At 39.7% G+C, this 15,217-nt stretch overlaps 1 long non-coding RNA gene across 1 annotated transcript in view; it reads right to left on the reverse strand.

Moving 5' to 3' along the window:
• Positions 1 to 457: 457 nt before the first annotated feature.
• Positions 458 to 15,217, reverse strand: part of LOC125642304 (uncharacterized) — a 128,183-nt gene continuing 113,423 nt past the window's right edge. The window contains exon 3 of the long non-coding RNA XR_007358362.2: positions 458 to 1,819. This is a non-coding gene — a long non-coding RNA (uncharacterized LOC125642304). The remainder of the gene's footprint in view (positions 1,820 to 15,217) is intronic.

Consider the following 15,217-nt stretch of genomic DNA (forward strand, 5'->3'; position numbering starts at 1 on the left):
GGCACATCTCCTTGCAAAATGAAGGATTTAAAGAAAGCTGCTCCTTTCAGATCATGTCTTAGTAGCGTTCTCCCTCCACTAAAAACCAACAGCATATTTGAATTTGCTGTAAAAATAACAGTATCACCATAAAAGCTGTTTCTATTGGGATTTACTGCACCATTTAGACTAGATAGTGGGGTAAAGTCCTAATGGAGAAATAAACATTTGAGCATCTTTCTGGTTGCTGTAATTGCTGCAGTTAGGTGCTGATGTATGTGAAAATAGGATTTGCAGATTTCCTTGTTCATCTCATGTGCTGGAAACTTTTACCATCTTTACTGCAGGTGTATGTATTAGCATAATTTTGTAAGGGGGTAGGAAATATTATACACACACACACACACACGAAAAAGCGAGCAGCTTCCTTTTTATGTGGTAGTGAAGAAGCTTACCACCCACTCTAGAAATACATCTTGTGACACAGATAACAATTTCCACTGATGCTGTCTTTTTAAAATGAAAAAATCCTGGCTTTAAAACTCTCTTGAGAGTGGGGACAAGGTAGAAAGACAATGAAAAGCTCCTAAGGTGGAATAATTTCACTGACAGTTCCAGCAGGTTTAAAAATGTAATTGTAAACCAATATAAGATGACAAATGTGACTTCTGATACGGAGCTCTCAGGACACAGTGATATTTTTTGGGAGGACATGCCCTATTCACATATTTTTTCCCAACTGTCAAGAAATATTAGGACAGCTGGTTGGCCCCATTGAGATTGTGCAGTCTTTGCTACCAAATCACAAAGAAAATTTGGTGTATGGCTGGAATGTTCAGTGACAGGTGGAAGGCTCAAAGGTCACTTACTGTGCAGGTTCCCACTGAAAATGCACACACTCTGTTTTTGTTATGTCAACCCCTTGAGTGCCCTAGGACCAACAGAAGTGCAAAGAGAGTTAGTTATGCAACCCCAGTCATTGTCAGCATCACTCTAGAAATGTGCTACACAGTGACAGAGTATGGTCCTTCGATTAGTTTTCAGGAGTGGTAAATGACTTTTAGTTATAAATTTATTAAAGCATGTTAGCTGCAGAGACCCCAGAAAAAAAATCTGCTAGGTAGGACAGAAAAGAGAGAGAGGAATCCTACTTTATGCCTTACAAAGGGGAATTCCTGTAATTTAGGGATCTGAGATGAGGGAACTGGGAATGTACAAATCTGAGAACTCTTCATACTTAAGTGAGTTTTAAACACAAAATAATTGAAAATTATTCGGTTCTAATGAACGTGGCTGCAGGTAGCCCCTGTTTCAAATAATTTGAATCTTTTACCCACAATTTATTTGTATGCCTTTCAGAGTGTGAGAAGAATGGGACGTAACCCTTCTTTATTATTTGTTTATTCAGATTTATTTTAAAAATTATCTATCTAAGGCTCTAGGTGTTTTTGACTACATCAAGAAGAAGAATATAATAGCCTAGCCTCTGTTTGATGTGAATATGAACAAGTCAGAAATATGTGCTGGTTTTAGATGTGTTCATTTTTCCTGGAAATCTGGAGCAAGGTGACAAGCAACTGACTGACAGAGCATCAAGAAAAGGATGGAACGGAAACTTTCCTATGCTATTATCATTGAGACCTTACACATGGATTTGTAATTACAAAGGCTACTGGGTTTGCATTTTTGGTTGACCTAAGCACTGTGCCTGTTGGAAAGGCTGTATGTGGATTTGTGCTAGGCAGGTGGGCTGAGGACACAGATACAGAGCTTTGCTGGGCAGTCATATGTCTCAAACATCATCTGGGTGCACCTCTTCACTTCAGACATGTGAGAAAACCTGAAATGAATGAGAAAAAAATTAAAATGATATTGTAAGTGGCTTCATGGGTGAATCAGAGAACAAATATCACCTAATTCTGAAATCCATGGGCCTAATCCAAGCTGTTTAATGCAAAGTTAGGGTCTAATATAGTCCTAATTGATCAGGACCTAATCATGCAATAGGCGCCTAACTTTGCATGTATAGTAGAGACCTGACAGTGTGTGACCTCTGTTACCCCAGTTGCAGTTGGTCAGGTGCTTGTGTGTTCATCATGTGTCAGCTCTCTGAGAAGGTGGCGTACAGCTGTGCAGCAGATACTGAATACAGGAGATCTCCCATGCACAAACTGGAGCTAATAGTGTTTTCCTAGTGCCTGAGTCTCGGGAGTTAGAGTGGGAATGGTATAGGTGTGTAGGTTACCACGTTGCACTGCTGAGCCCTTAGTAGCATTGACTCACTGCACTCACCTTGGAGTCACTTTGGTTGTTCTAGTGAATTCATTTTCCAATCAGATAACAATTATTCACCATTAGCTCAGTATTTTATGGTCTCTGGGAAATTGATGGGATGCTGCCACTGGTTGCTGACTGCATGCACGTATCTGATAACACTCTGGCTTTTGTTTTTGTTTTTTTTCTGGTACTAGAAGTGTGAAGGAGAAACCTTTGTCAGGGATTCACCACAGTCCTTGTCATTTTGCTGTTGGGGCATGCCTCTCGCATCAGGCAAAAAACAAATTTTGATGGTCATCCCTCAGGGCTTAATGGAACCAGACTGGTTTCTGTGCATCCAACATATCCCTCTATGTATGGCTTTGTAAGACCTTAACAAGCATAATGAAGGCCCCAAGTACCCTCTTGCTCAGCTTTGTCCTCTCAGGTCACCTTGGAGTACAGGATGGTTGAGAAAGAAGCAGGAGGGAAGATGGCTGAAGAATGACAGTAGAAGTTCAGATCTGAGTTTGGCTGATTATGCTACAAAGAGTTTTTAAACCTTTTGCCATAGCTGTACAGGAAGCAAGAAAGGAACTTCTTGCCTCCACCACAGCATCAGCAAAATCCCAATCAGTGGATCTGTTCCAGACAATACATTCTCACCGTCTCCATTCAGAGGTACTGTCAAGTATTTCTTGCTGTGAGTTTCAGTTGTACTTTGTACCTAAAATGGCTTGGATTTAGACAAAGCTTTCTGTTTCTATGGGGTCAGAGCCTGCTCTGGGAGGGTCATATAGTGGGTCTTCTCTGCATGAATTTCAGCCAGTTTTATTCTCTGTGGACTTGCTGGGGGAGTTTTGTGCTGCAAGTTGTGAGTGGATCTGTGTCTCTTCTGGCTGATAAAGTCTAGTGGAGACAAAGTGGAGCCTTTATAAGAGAAGACTGTCAATCTCGTTTCTAATGCCCCACATTGTCACAAACAGATACTCAATTTCACCACCTTGCACTCTGACACAAAATCCCAACAATGATCCCAGCAGTTATAAGGCAAAATAACTTCCCAAACGATCTGGTAATATCATATAAAAGATATGAGCTCACTGTTAAGGTTTCACATTAGTGTGCACTTTTGATGAAGTTGAAGTGTATGTTTTGGTATCTATTGGAGATGGAAGTCTTTTGGAGCATTAGAATGCATTATTGACTGTTGTAGGCAACATGAAGGTGCTTTCAGGGATTTTGGGGTGGGGTGGAATGTATCTTGACACAGTCTCTACAGTCACAAGACATAGTTTTTGTTTGTTATTAGATAATACATACTTGATAGAGATACAATGAGAAGGAACCTCTGATTCACCCTTACCTTTAAGTTGCAGAATAATTCCTTGTTCTTTATATGGTAGAAAACTGTTGGATTTCAAAGAGTTTGGCAGATTTGTAATATATCTAGGGGTGCGACATCATCTGAGAGAGTGTGTCTATGTGCCTAAACCTCCCTTCTTAGGCCCTGATCCTGAAAACACTTATGCACATAAATAGTCCCTTTGGCTTTAATGGGACTACTTGTGTATAAATGTATGTGTTTGCTGCAATCAGGGTCTTTGCTATGAAGATGTCATTATTTACAAAAGATGTTTATTTCCCTAGTGTTGTGTCAAAATTAGGGCAGTCGATTAATCATGCGATTAACTAAAAAAAATTAATTGCATTAGGAATTGTGATTAATCACTTTTTTAATCACACTGTTAAACAATAGAATACCAATTGAAATTTATTAAATATTTTAAATGTTTTTCAACATTTTCAAATATATTGATTTAAATTACAACACAGAATACAAAGGGTACAGTATATATACTCACTTTTTATTATTTTTATTACAAATATTTGCACTGTAAAAAGGATAAACAAAATAAATTGTATTTTTCAATTCACTTTATACAAGTACTGTAGTGCAATCTCTTTATTGTGAAAGTGCAATTTCCAAATGTAGATTTTTGTTGTTGTTACATAACTGCACTCAAAAACAAAACAATGTAAAATTTTAAAGCCTACAAGTCACTCAGTCCTACTTCTTGTTCAGCCAATCTCTCAGAGAAACAAGTTTGTTTACATTTGTAGGAGATAATGCTCCCCGCTTCTTGTTTACAATGTCAGCTGACAGTGAGACCAGGTGTTCTCATGGCACTGTCGTAGCTGGCATTGCAAGATATTTACGTGCCAGATGTGCTAAAGATTCATATGTCCCTTCATGCTTTGGTCACCATTCCAGAGGACATGCTTCCATGCTGATGACGCTCATTTAAAAAATGCATTAATTAAATTTGTGACTGAACTCCTTGGGGAAGAATTGTACGTCTCCTGCTCTGTGTTTTACCTGTGTTCTGCCATATATTTCATGTTATAGCAGTCTGAAGATTTACACTGTTTTATTTTTGAATGAAGTTATTTTTTGTACATATTTTTACATTTGTAAGTTCAACTTTCATGATAAAGAGATTGCACAACAGTACTTGTATTAAATGAATTGAAAAATACTATTTCTTTTATTTTTAAAGTGCAAATATATCTAATAAAAATAAATATAAAGTGAGCACTGTACACTTTGTATTCTGTGTTGTAATTGAAATCAATATATTTGAGAATGTGGAAAACATCCAAAAATATGTATATAAATGGTATTCTATTATTGTTTAATTGTACGATTAATCACAATTCATTTTTTTAATTGCACGATTAATCACGATTAATTTTTTTAATTGCTTGACAGCCCTAGTCAAAAGCACACATTACATTTGTATTGATTACTATTATTTTGAAGGCCTGGTCATCGTACAAAGTCATGATTTCTTCCTTAATGAGCTCACACATGTCTGTTTCAGAATGGGTTGTTTTAACCAGCTGAACAAATAAGCCTTTATGAAGACTATTCCATTAACTGGTCTTCTGAACACACACATTTTTGCATGTTTCCATTAGCTTTTCTTTTGCTAATAATGCTAGACAATGATTCTGCATAGAACTTGGGAAGTTACGTGTACAAGTTTACTTCAGATACACAGTTTTTGGTTGCAACTTAATATGGAACACAGCCTTGCAAAATGCATACATAGAAAAATACATTGTGCAAGGTTAACATTGGTCAGGATGATTCCATGCAACTCTGAGGTCAGGGAATTAATTATGGTTTAGAATACCTCTTTCATTGCTTGCCCATAATTTTCTTAAAGAAACATGGGAAAAAATATAGAAAATAGGCTGGTTATCAGATACAAAAGTTTACAGTAACATCAACCATTCATCACAGTCTGACACATTAGAAGAACTGAGGTAGCTATGTAGTTGTTAATCAACTGGAAGAGAAGGTGCCTGCCACTTACTATACTTTTACAAAGTTGAATGATTCTGAGCAGTGCAGAGCCATAAAGATTTTGTAGTGCTGTGGAAAGGTGATAAGGAGCCACCCCATAGCTGACACTTGTTGGATTAGTTCATGGGCCAGATCCTCTGTTGGTATAAATTGGAACAGCTCAGTTGATTTCATGATGCTATGCTAGCTTATGTAGCTGAGAATATGGGTTTGTGAGTCTAAAGGGACCTAAATGTCACCATAGAGCCTGTAGCACTGTGATTTGTTTGTCTCACTTTCTCAATTATTGTTAAAATAACTTCCTTTAAATTTTTTTTCTTGTTCTGTTTGTGATTATCATCAATCTGACTCTTATTTTGTCCACTGCCAGTTGATGGTCTCACCAATGTATCATCAGGCATCTGTCCGTCTAATTCATTTATAAAGGTAACATCACCACAGTATTTGAGCATCCCTGTAATAGGACAAATGTGACCACATAGATATTGCTGGATGAAGTGAAAAAAATCTTCTAAATTTACCGTGGTTCACATTTAAATTGCATCTGCAATCTGGCAGTTGTTTATTCATTTTTGTTTTGTTTGTTTGCAAACTGTCCATGGAAGCTTTCTATAAAACGTTGTTCTATTAAGATATCTGCAAACATTATGGAGCTGTGGTGGTTTATTTTGGGTTGAGCCTAGTTCACTGGGATAGTTTGTAAGGGGCAAGTCAAACAAATTTGTAAACCCTTTTTTGAACCAAGCTTGTCAGGCTGGCATCTCTACACATATATCTTGCAAAAAACAAACCTACCAAAACAACTCCCACAACCCTCTTACAAATTCCCATTAAGTCTTACAAAAGAATGTGAGTACAATGGTTGGTAGGCATGGTAGAAGTTATGATGCTCATGAAGCAAATGAAATTTGTAAATGTTGTCTATGCTTAATTTCTTTCTCTTCTGTCATGGACCTTTTTCGTTTTAGCTTCTTTAGAGTCTTAAACTGGCCTTAGCCTAAATTTGTTTATTTAGTAGTTTGTTTATGTGTGTACTTGTTAAGTGTCAGATGTTAGAATTTAATGAAATAATGTCACTAAATTCACTTTGGCCCTAATCCAGCAAAATCCTGTAGTCCCTGTGAAGTCATTGGAATTATTCCTGTGTACAAAGTTAGGCACGTGTTTAAGTACTTTGTTGAATTGGAGCCTTATTCCTTTAAATTGAAGGCATTTCATAGGATGGCTTATTGGTACAGATGTCTTTCATCTTCGCTGGTAAGCCTTAGTTCTAGTAGATTCTGGATACAATTTATTTTGCCCTGATATATAAAGTTAGAATACATTTAACTAAATTAACCCTCTTTCCCCACTTCATTTATAAAAAGGTAAAATGATACCTCCATTCAACACAGACAAATGCTCTGCAGACATCAAAAGAAGATCACTGTATGGGTCCAGTTAGATTCTATCCTAAAGATCTGGGTCAATAAAGGTTCTATGTTGGCTTCAAAACCCGTTTTTTGTGAAAAAAATCCTCTTTGTTCTAGGGTCTGTATGTTTTTTGTATCTTATTTGTAAGGCTCTTGGCTTATACCTTACAATTATATTGTAGGAATGCTATCGGCCTCTAATTGATGTTACCTAGAAAGTCTCTGCATTTTATCAATAGGATAATATGTGCCAGGTCCACAGACTTCAGTAATTTACCTTAATTTACTAGCATAAGTTAAGGCATCTATTAATATTGTGGCCAGTACATTTATATTTAATTAAAAAAACTCAGCAGTGAATACCAATAATTTCCTGGAACTTTATTTCAGGGGAGTCCTTAAATCACTCTTTTTTTGTGTCGAAAGTTAGTGGAGTTTCCAACTCAATTCTGCTTTTTAATTTATTAATTGTGTCTCTTAAATGGGTGTTCAGTATTCCCCTTTAAAAATGGCTTCTCTTACTGAGTTATAATCCCCACCAAAAGTGAAAGGATTAGCCTTGCATGTTAGCCATTTATCCATAATTTCATTAAAAAAGGTTGGTTGAGATCCATCCCTTCTGCCAATGGAGATGGAGGGGACTACATGAGCCTAAATTATTACCTTATTATTTGTTATCTTTCAATGTATACACCTACTCCATAACAAAGAGCACCTACCCTTTGCTCCAGATGCTTCTTGGCACATTTTAGAAAACAGTTACTCAAACAGAGTACACCAGAAAGCTCCTTTCTCCCTGTGGTACATCATAATGCAGCAGGAAAACAGATATCCAGCCTTTATGATCTCCTTCAGTGAAATCCTGACCCCATTGAACTCAATGGGAATTTTGCTGTTGACTCCACAAATGCCGACTTTCTTTTTCCCGGGTGGGTGCTCTACCCCCGCTCTTCCCTGAGGCCCTTCCCCCATTCTGCCCCTTCCCCCAGGCCCCACCCTCACTCCACTTCTTCTTGACCCCATTGCATCCCTTCCCCCGAGTCTCCACCCTGCGTCTTCCCACCACTGCTCTGCTGTCTTCCCCCAGTGCCTCCCAACCACCGCTGAACAGCTGATTGGCGGGTGGCTGGTGGGTGCTGGGCACCCACTATTTTTTTTTTCTGTGGGTGCCCGAGGTCTGGAGCACCCACGGAGTCAGCACCTATGATTGGCTCTACTGAAAGCAAGATTTCACCCCTTAGGGTCATCTCAGTCTTGCCTCAGCTCAGGAAAACAAATGTGTCTTGCGGCATGCCTTGATAGTTGATATTCTATCTAGCTAAGGTACTTATATGGCCCCATTATCACAGTATCTGAGTTCCTCAAAGAACTTAATATATTTATCCTCATAATGCCTCTGTGAAGTAGGGATGCATTTTTATCCTAATTTTTACCTCTGACTGGAGTCATGGCAGCAGAGGATGCTGAGAGAAGCATCTTTCCAGTAATGTGATCCCAGAGACCATTAGCTTTGTGCTGAAGTTTGTGAAAGTGGAAATAGTTGAAGAACAAACCATCCAGAGTTCTAAAAAGTAACTTTATCAAAACATCTGAAAATGCTAGCAAAAGGGATACTACCTGAAAACATTCAGAATTCAGTTAGTTATTTTTAAATGATTACCATTGTGTTTTCCTATTCGTTGTACTTTATTGAAGTTCGTATGAATCTTATTAGAGTGGCCTACAAATGAAAATGTTCAGTTTGACTGGACCAGTGGCCTAGCAGCTAGTGCTCTGAACTGCCCTGTGAGAACTATCGTTGATTATACTTATCTCTTAATACCCTACCTTGCAAGAACTGCAGGTGCTATGGGGGCAGCATAGTTAACTTCATTTCTACATGGCTACCTGTCTAGCTAACCCAATAGTGGTTGCAGTATGCTGACTTGAAGAGACCTAGTTGGAATTGCTTAGGCACTGAAGTCCTGTCTCATCTGTCTGGATATTCAAATTTCCATGTCTCGCTTCCTAATGTTATGAGCTTGTCCCAGTATATTTGGCCAAACTCTTCCCTCTTCCTATTGTGCAGTGTGTGGGTTGGTTATTGTCTTCTAGCCCAGAAGTGGCAGCAATTCCGTGGTGCTGCTACAGGCGTGTGGTAAAGTACTTTGGAGTCTTTCAGGATGAAAAATCTTTTATCTGTTGTTCTCATTATAAGCGCAGACTCTGTGAGTGATCTAGGTTTGGAAGCGGAGTGGGGATGGGAATGGGTGGGGGCGGGGCCTCGGGAGAGGGGGCGGAGGGGGAGCGGGAAGAGGCAGGGCGAGGGTGGAGTTTGGGGGGAAGGGGCAGAGTGTGGGTGGGGCCTCAGGGCGGATTGGGGGTGGAGCACCCACCCGGAAAGAAGAAAGTTGGCGCCTGTCATTCTCATCTGTACCTGGGGACCATGAGTAATCTGTGGAGTCACAGGTGGTCCACGGAGCCACTTCTGTGACAATAATGTCCACAAGCAGTTCTGTTTTCTGCCAGTTCTAGCCTGGTCCAAAACTATTTAAGGGATTTCAGAGACTTTTTTGACTAACTAAACTAAACTAAAAAAACCCAAAAACACACACGTGTGCCCATGCAAAAAGAAAAGTAAAAAAGGAAACCAAACACATCTGTGTGCTCTGAATGACTGCTTAATGTCTCTCCTTTGTCAGATGTTTGCATGGTGTAAATTCAACTATGCACATATTTGTAGACAACACTAAAATTGTGCGTTAGCAAACACCCAACAAAACCATACCACAAAGTGAGCTGGAGAGATTAGAACAGTGAGGGCTGCAAGCAATGAGTGGTGTTTTTGTACTAATAAAAGCCCTACATCTAGAAAGAAGAACACACAAGACAGTTGCAAAATTGCAGTGTAACCCAGAATCCACAACCATTGACACAAGTCTGATGATTACCTGTTCTCTTGATGATTACGTGTTCTGTTAATTCCCTCTGGGGCACCTGGCATCAGTATCAGAAGACAGGATACTGGGCTAAATGGACCCAGTATGGCTGTTCTTATGTTCTTAAGTTTTTCATCTTTTCTCCATAATACTGGGAAGGAGCATGAGTAACAAGAGGATTTCCATCTTCTCCATCTTAAGAATTAATTCACAATTTTAAAAAGTTTGAGAACCATCTGTACTATATTATGTTGTTGTTTATTTATTTATTTATTTACTTACTTACTTATTTGCTATTTCAAGAGGTGCACAGAGGATCTTTCTCCGGAAATCCTAACATTGTTTCTGAATTGATCTGACAGAAGTGAATTTTTTTAAGTTGATGTTTTTGATGCAAAGCATCTGAGAATTTTTCAGGTAAAGATGAAAGGAAATACAATGGTGGGTAGCTAGCCAGCCTTTCAAACACTGCACCAGCAACCCCAAGCCACAAATTCTAATGCAAGAATACTTTTGTGGCAAGAATATGTATAATGAATACGTAGTATACCCCTGTGGGAACCCTGCCACTGTTAAATTTGTAGCCAATTAGCAGTGTTGCACAATTCCCACAGATTAACACCAGTCTCTATAGACCCAGTATACAGAGTGAAATTAGTTTAGACAAATACCTCTTAATCCCTTGTTCTTGGCTGGTCTGGAGCTCCTACTGCTAAGTGCTAATAGCATTGGGAAATTCCAATTCCCAGTGTCAAAGGCTTAGAAGACTCAGACTACTAAATGAAGACATTTATTCTGTATTAGCTTTGATGAATGCTCCTAGATGAAATCTTCTTAAATAAATAAACTGGGCACCTTGCCTGTGCGACTTTTCTTGGGAGATAAGTGTTCTTCAGAGAATACTGAGAAGGGTTAAAGGGGATCGGGAAAATTTCAGACACGCTTAATTGGATTTGGAAGTACTGTAGCACATAGTAGGTTAATATCGGGGTAGGGGGTAAGGAGGCAACCTGTAACAGTGGGCCTTTTATACTGAAATGTTAAACAGAGAAACCTGTTACATGACTGCTGAAGTGCTAGATTGTTCATTTGAGGTCTCTGTTGTATTTCCATGTGTATGCTCTGCCCTCTGGTGGCAAGATGAAAATGTGTCTACAGACTTCTCTTCCGCTCAAAAAGATGCTGTATTTAAAGTTAATTTCTGCGAGACTCTGGTGAGATGCATCATGTGAGGTGGGTGGCTGAGGAGGGAATCCTCTTTAGGGTTAAATTTCCGTAAAGGTGGCCCCCCTCTTTTTGTCGGTAAAATTTGTGTCCTCATGTTTGATCCTGGGTATCTATTATGAGAGAAATCTGAGTAGCCGATCTTACTATCCTTTATATTATGGCAGTGCCTGGGGCCCCTAATCATGGATCAGGAACCCATTATGCTAAGTGCTGTACAGACAAGTAACAAAGAAGACAGTCCATGCTTCAAACAGCTCAATCTGATTTGTGCCTATTATTCATTTTGTGGACGCAAAACTCTGCGGGGCCAATTTGCCCTCCCAAACTTCCACCTACACACAAGAGCTTGGGCTCAGTGGAAAAATATTAATCAGTACTCAAATCTTAGACACCATAGTCTTGTCAGCCACACTGATAGAAATGACCCAGAAATAAAAAGGCATTGGCAGTTCTTCGAGACACAGTCATAATCTTGTTGTGAATGGGCTCAAATCTACCCATCTGCACCCTAGTGGTACAAAGGGGTGTACTTGCACCCTCTCTGTGCCAGTGTGGGGACCTGCACCTTAGGTGATACCTCTTTTCCTGCAGGGAGGGGTTGGTGTTTGCCCAACAGCATTGCCTCATGGATTTTGTTCTGGGTAGGGAGCTAAAGACAGAAAAGGCAAATGTTGACTCTTTAGTGGCAACCACTGTACAGAACTTGTCAACAGAGAAGTTAGGGTTATGACTATGTGCTGAAAGTCAAAGCTGGGTCTTTACTTCTGACTTCCCTAAGTGAAAAAATATTTACCAAGAGGTGCAGTGGGTTCATGCTCATGCCTTTCCTTTCTGAAAACTTATGTTCTAAAATTTGGATGAGAACACATGTGAAATAGTTCTGTTGGTGTCTGCTTAGTCAGTCACTTATTAACACCACTGAAATCACTCCAAGTCTGGCTCTTTACCTTTGGTACTCAATTCTCAAGAAGAGACCAGAGTATTTCAATCCCAGAAAAAGGAGTTTGCAGAGCTGTGTGGGGAAATTTGCATGGAAACCGGACTCACTAAATCTGATTCTAGTTATATGTATCGATCCCTAATTTTCATGGGAATTAAAATTTCACCCAACTAATAATAATAACACAAAAATGAGGAAAAAGTAAGTATAAAAGGAATGCAATAATTCAATTAGAATCCCTGTACTCTCTCCTTAGGAAGTTGGAGGCTTTCTCTGTCAATGGGGGATAATGGTTTTTCACCCAGGGATATCATAAGGAAATCTAAGTATGTTTTTAAGCCTTGGCCTCCCCTTGGAGTCTAGCTGCAATTCACCAAATGATTCTGTTGTATGAGTAAGCAAACTATATAATAAGACAGGAAATTTGCAGGGGAGGCTTTCTGGACGCATTTATTAGCAACTTGTAGCATTATACCATTACTTGAATGCTCTAGAAACTTCTAGGGCTGGATGAATCATATATAGATGTACAAAGTAACTGAGGAATCCATCCGCATTTTCAGATCACAAGGTGGCATGCAGGGAAATAAAATGACTTATTACTTGTAAGTGCTAATTATTTGCGTGCTTTGGGTCTTGGTCCATAATTGCTTCCTGGAACCTGAGCAATCTGTACATAGAAAGTGTAGCAATTTCTCTATGTATGTAAGTAGTTGTTGTCTAAAAATTACATACTTTACTACAGTGTTAACCTTGTGACTGCTGCCTGACATTGCGGGTATGGCACATCCAAGCAGAAGGCACCCGCTGTGCTGCTGAATGTACCAGGTACATCCTAACATTCCAGTAACTTTAGTGGGATGTTAATAGCATGACAGCAGCACAGCAGGCTCAGTGGAAGATCAGCCGTGAAGGAGGTTAAGTACTGATGGTTGCATTAGGGGCATTTTATGAGTGTCTGAAATAATTTTACAGATGAAATACCCATATATTAAGCCGGAATGTGAAGGTGGAATAGATGAAAGTTGGCTTATAAATGGCTAACTCACAAGTACCAAATTACTTTACAGTTGCAAGTAGCAAACTGTATTTAAAGCAAACTGTATATGTCAGTTATTTTTGGAGACTCCTTTTGTTTTCATGTATATTTAGTTCATCACCTACATTTTTAAATCCCTCCTTGAAACTATATTTAGGGTCTGATTCTGCCAGGACTGGTAGTCCTCTTGAATAGTACCTTTCTTCATCAAGAGAACTATTGATTTCAGTGGGACCATACATGAAACCAGGATCTACTCCATGTGAGTAAGGAAAGAATTGGGCCCTTAGTCAGCTGTGACATATAACTTTCTGAGTAAAAGAATACTCAGGCCACTTCTGAAAACAAATTATTCTATCCAGTAACACCGGGAAAATTCAACCCTAGTGAAAACTCTGTTGAAATCATTCCACTGAAGTCTTTTGTGGGAATCCTCTAACCACCAGTGCTTTGGGCAAAGAAATCCTCTGGTTTAATGTACAACAGCTACACTACAACTTTCAAACACATTTTCTGAGAATATGTGTCAGCTAGTAACCCATGGTAATTATCACAAAATCTCACCCTTCAGACCCATCATAGTGATAAATAAAACTGACAATTTCTGTTCTCTCTTGAAAAGCTAGATGTTAGCTTGGTGGCTTAGCAGCTCTCTGGACTTTGAAGTGCTTGACAAAATCTCTTCTGTTAGGATTAAATAGCATGATTGTGAGGGGAAAAAAAATCAAAATCCTTGCAAAGTTCAATTGGTCTCCAAATATGAATAATTTCATATACCTTTGACTGGATGCAAATTGAATGCTTTTGTTCTGATTTGTCACTCCTTTGTGATGGTCAGCTTCACAAAGATGATTGCGCAATTAATTAGGAACTCTAATAATATCTTCTGTTGGTTTTCATACACAATCATGTCACTGTTTGTTTTCTGGGGTTTCCTGAGATACTTTCTACTCCTAATAATGTCTTTCTGCTCAAACACAAACTTGCCTTTTGTGTGTCTGTTAAATGTTCATTGTGGCCCAAATCCTTACTACAGCACCTGGCCTGAACTGGGCCTGGTTTTGGGTGGATGTGCAGTGGGGAAAAAGAGGAGGACCGCTCATCCCAAGCCACTGAACACCTATGGAAACAGTCCACGGAGGCCACTCTGAAAATTTTGGCCTGGCTTTCTAATGCTAATGGTTCATAGAATCATAGAAGATTAGTGCTGGAAGAGACCTCAGGAGGTCATCTAGTCCAACCCCCTGCTCAAAGCAGGACCAACCTCAACTAAATCATCCCAGCCAGGGCTTTGTCAAGCCGGGCCTTAAAAACCTCTAAGGACAGAGATTCCACCACCTCCCTAGGTAACCCATTCCAGTGCTTCACCACCCTCCTAGTGAAATAGTTTTTCCTAATATCCAACCTAGACCTCCCCCACTGCAATTTGAGACCATTGCTCTTTGTTCTGTCATCTGCCACCACTGAGAACAGCCTAGCTCCATCCTTTTTTGTACCCCCCTTCAGGTAGCTGAAGGCTGCTATCAAATCCCTCCTCACTCTTCTTTTCTGAAGACTAAATAAGACCAGTTCCCTCAGCCTCTCCTCATAAGTTATGTGCCCCAGTGCCCTAATAATTTTTGTTGCCCTCCGCTGGACTCTCTCAAATTTGTCCACACCCTTTCTGTAGTGGGGGGCCCAAAACTGGATGCAATACTCCAGACATGGCCCCACCAGTGCCGAATAGAAGGGAATAATCACTTCCCTCGATCTGATGATAATGCTTCCACTAATGCAGCCCAAAATGCCATTGGCCTTCTTGGCAACAAGGGCACATTGTTGACTCCTATTCAGCTTCTCATCCACTGTGATCCCCAGATCCTTTTCTGCAGAACTGCCGCTTAGCCAGTTGGTCCCTAGCCTGTAGCAGTGCATGGGATTCTTCCGTCCTAAGTGCAGGACTCTGCACTTGTCTTGTTTCAGAGTAACAGCCGTGTTAGTCTGTATTCGCAAAAAGAAAAGGAGTGCTTGTGGCACCTTAGAGACTAACCAATTTATTTGAGCATAAGCTTTCGTGAGCTACAGCTCACTTCA

Source organism: Caretta caretta, chromosome 1 (genome assembly GCF_965140235.1).
Source record: "Caretta caretta isolate rCarCar2 chromosome 1, rCarCar1.hap1, whole genome shotgun sequence".
NCBI classification, from domain to species: Eukaryota; Metazoa; Chordata; order Testudines; family Cheloniidae; genus Caretta; species Caretta caretta.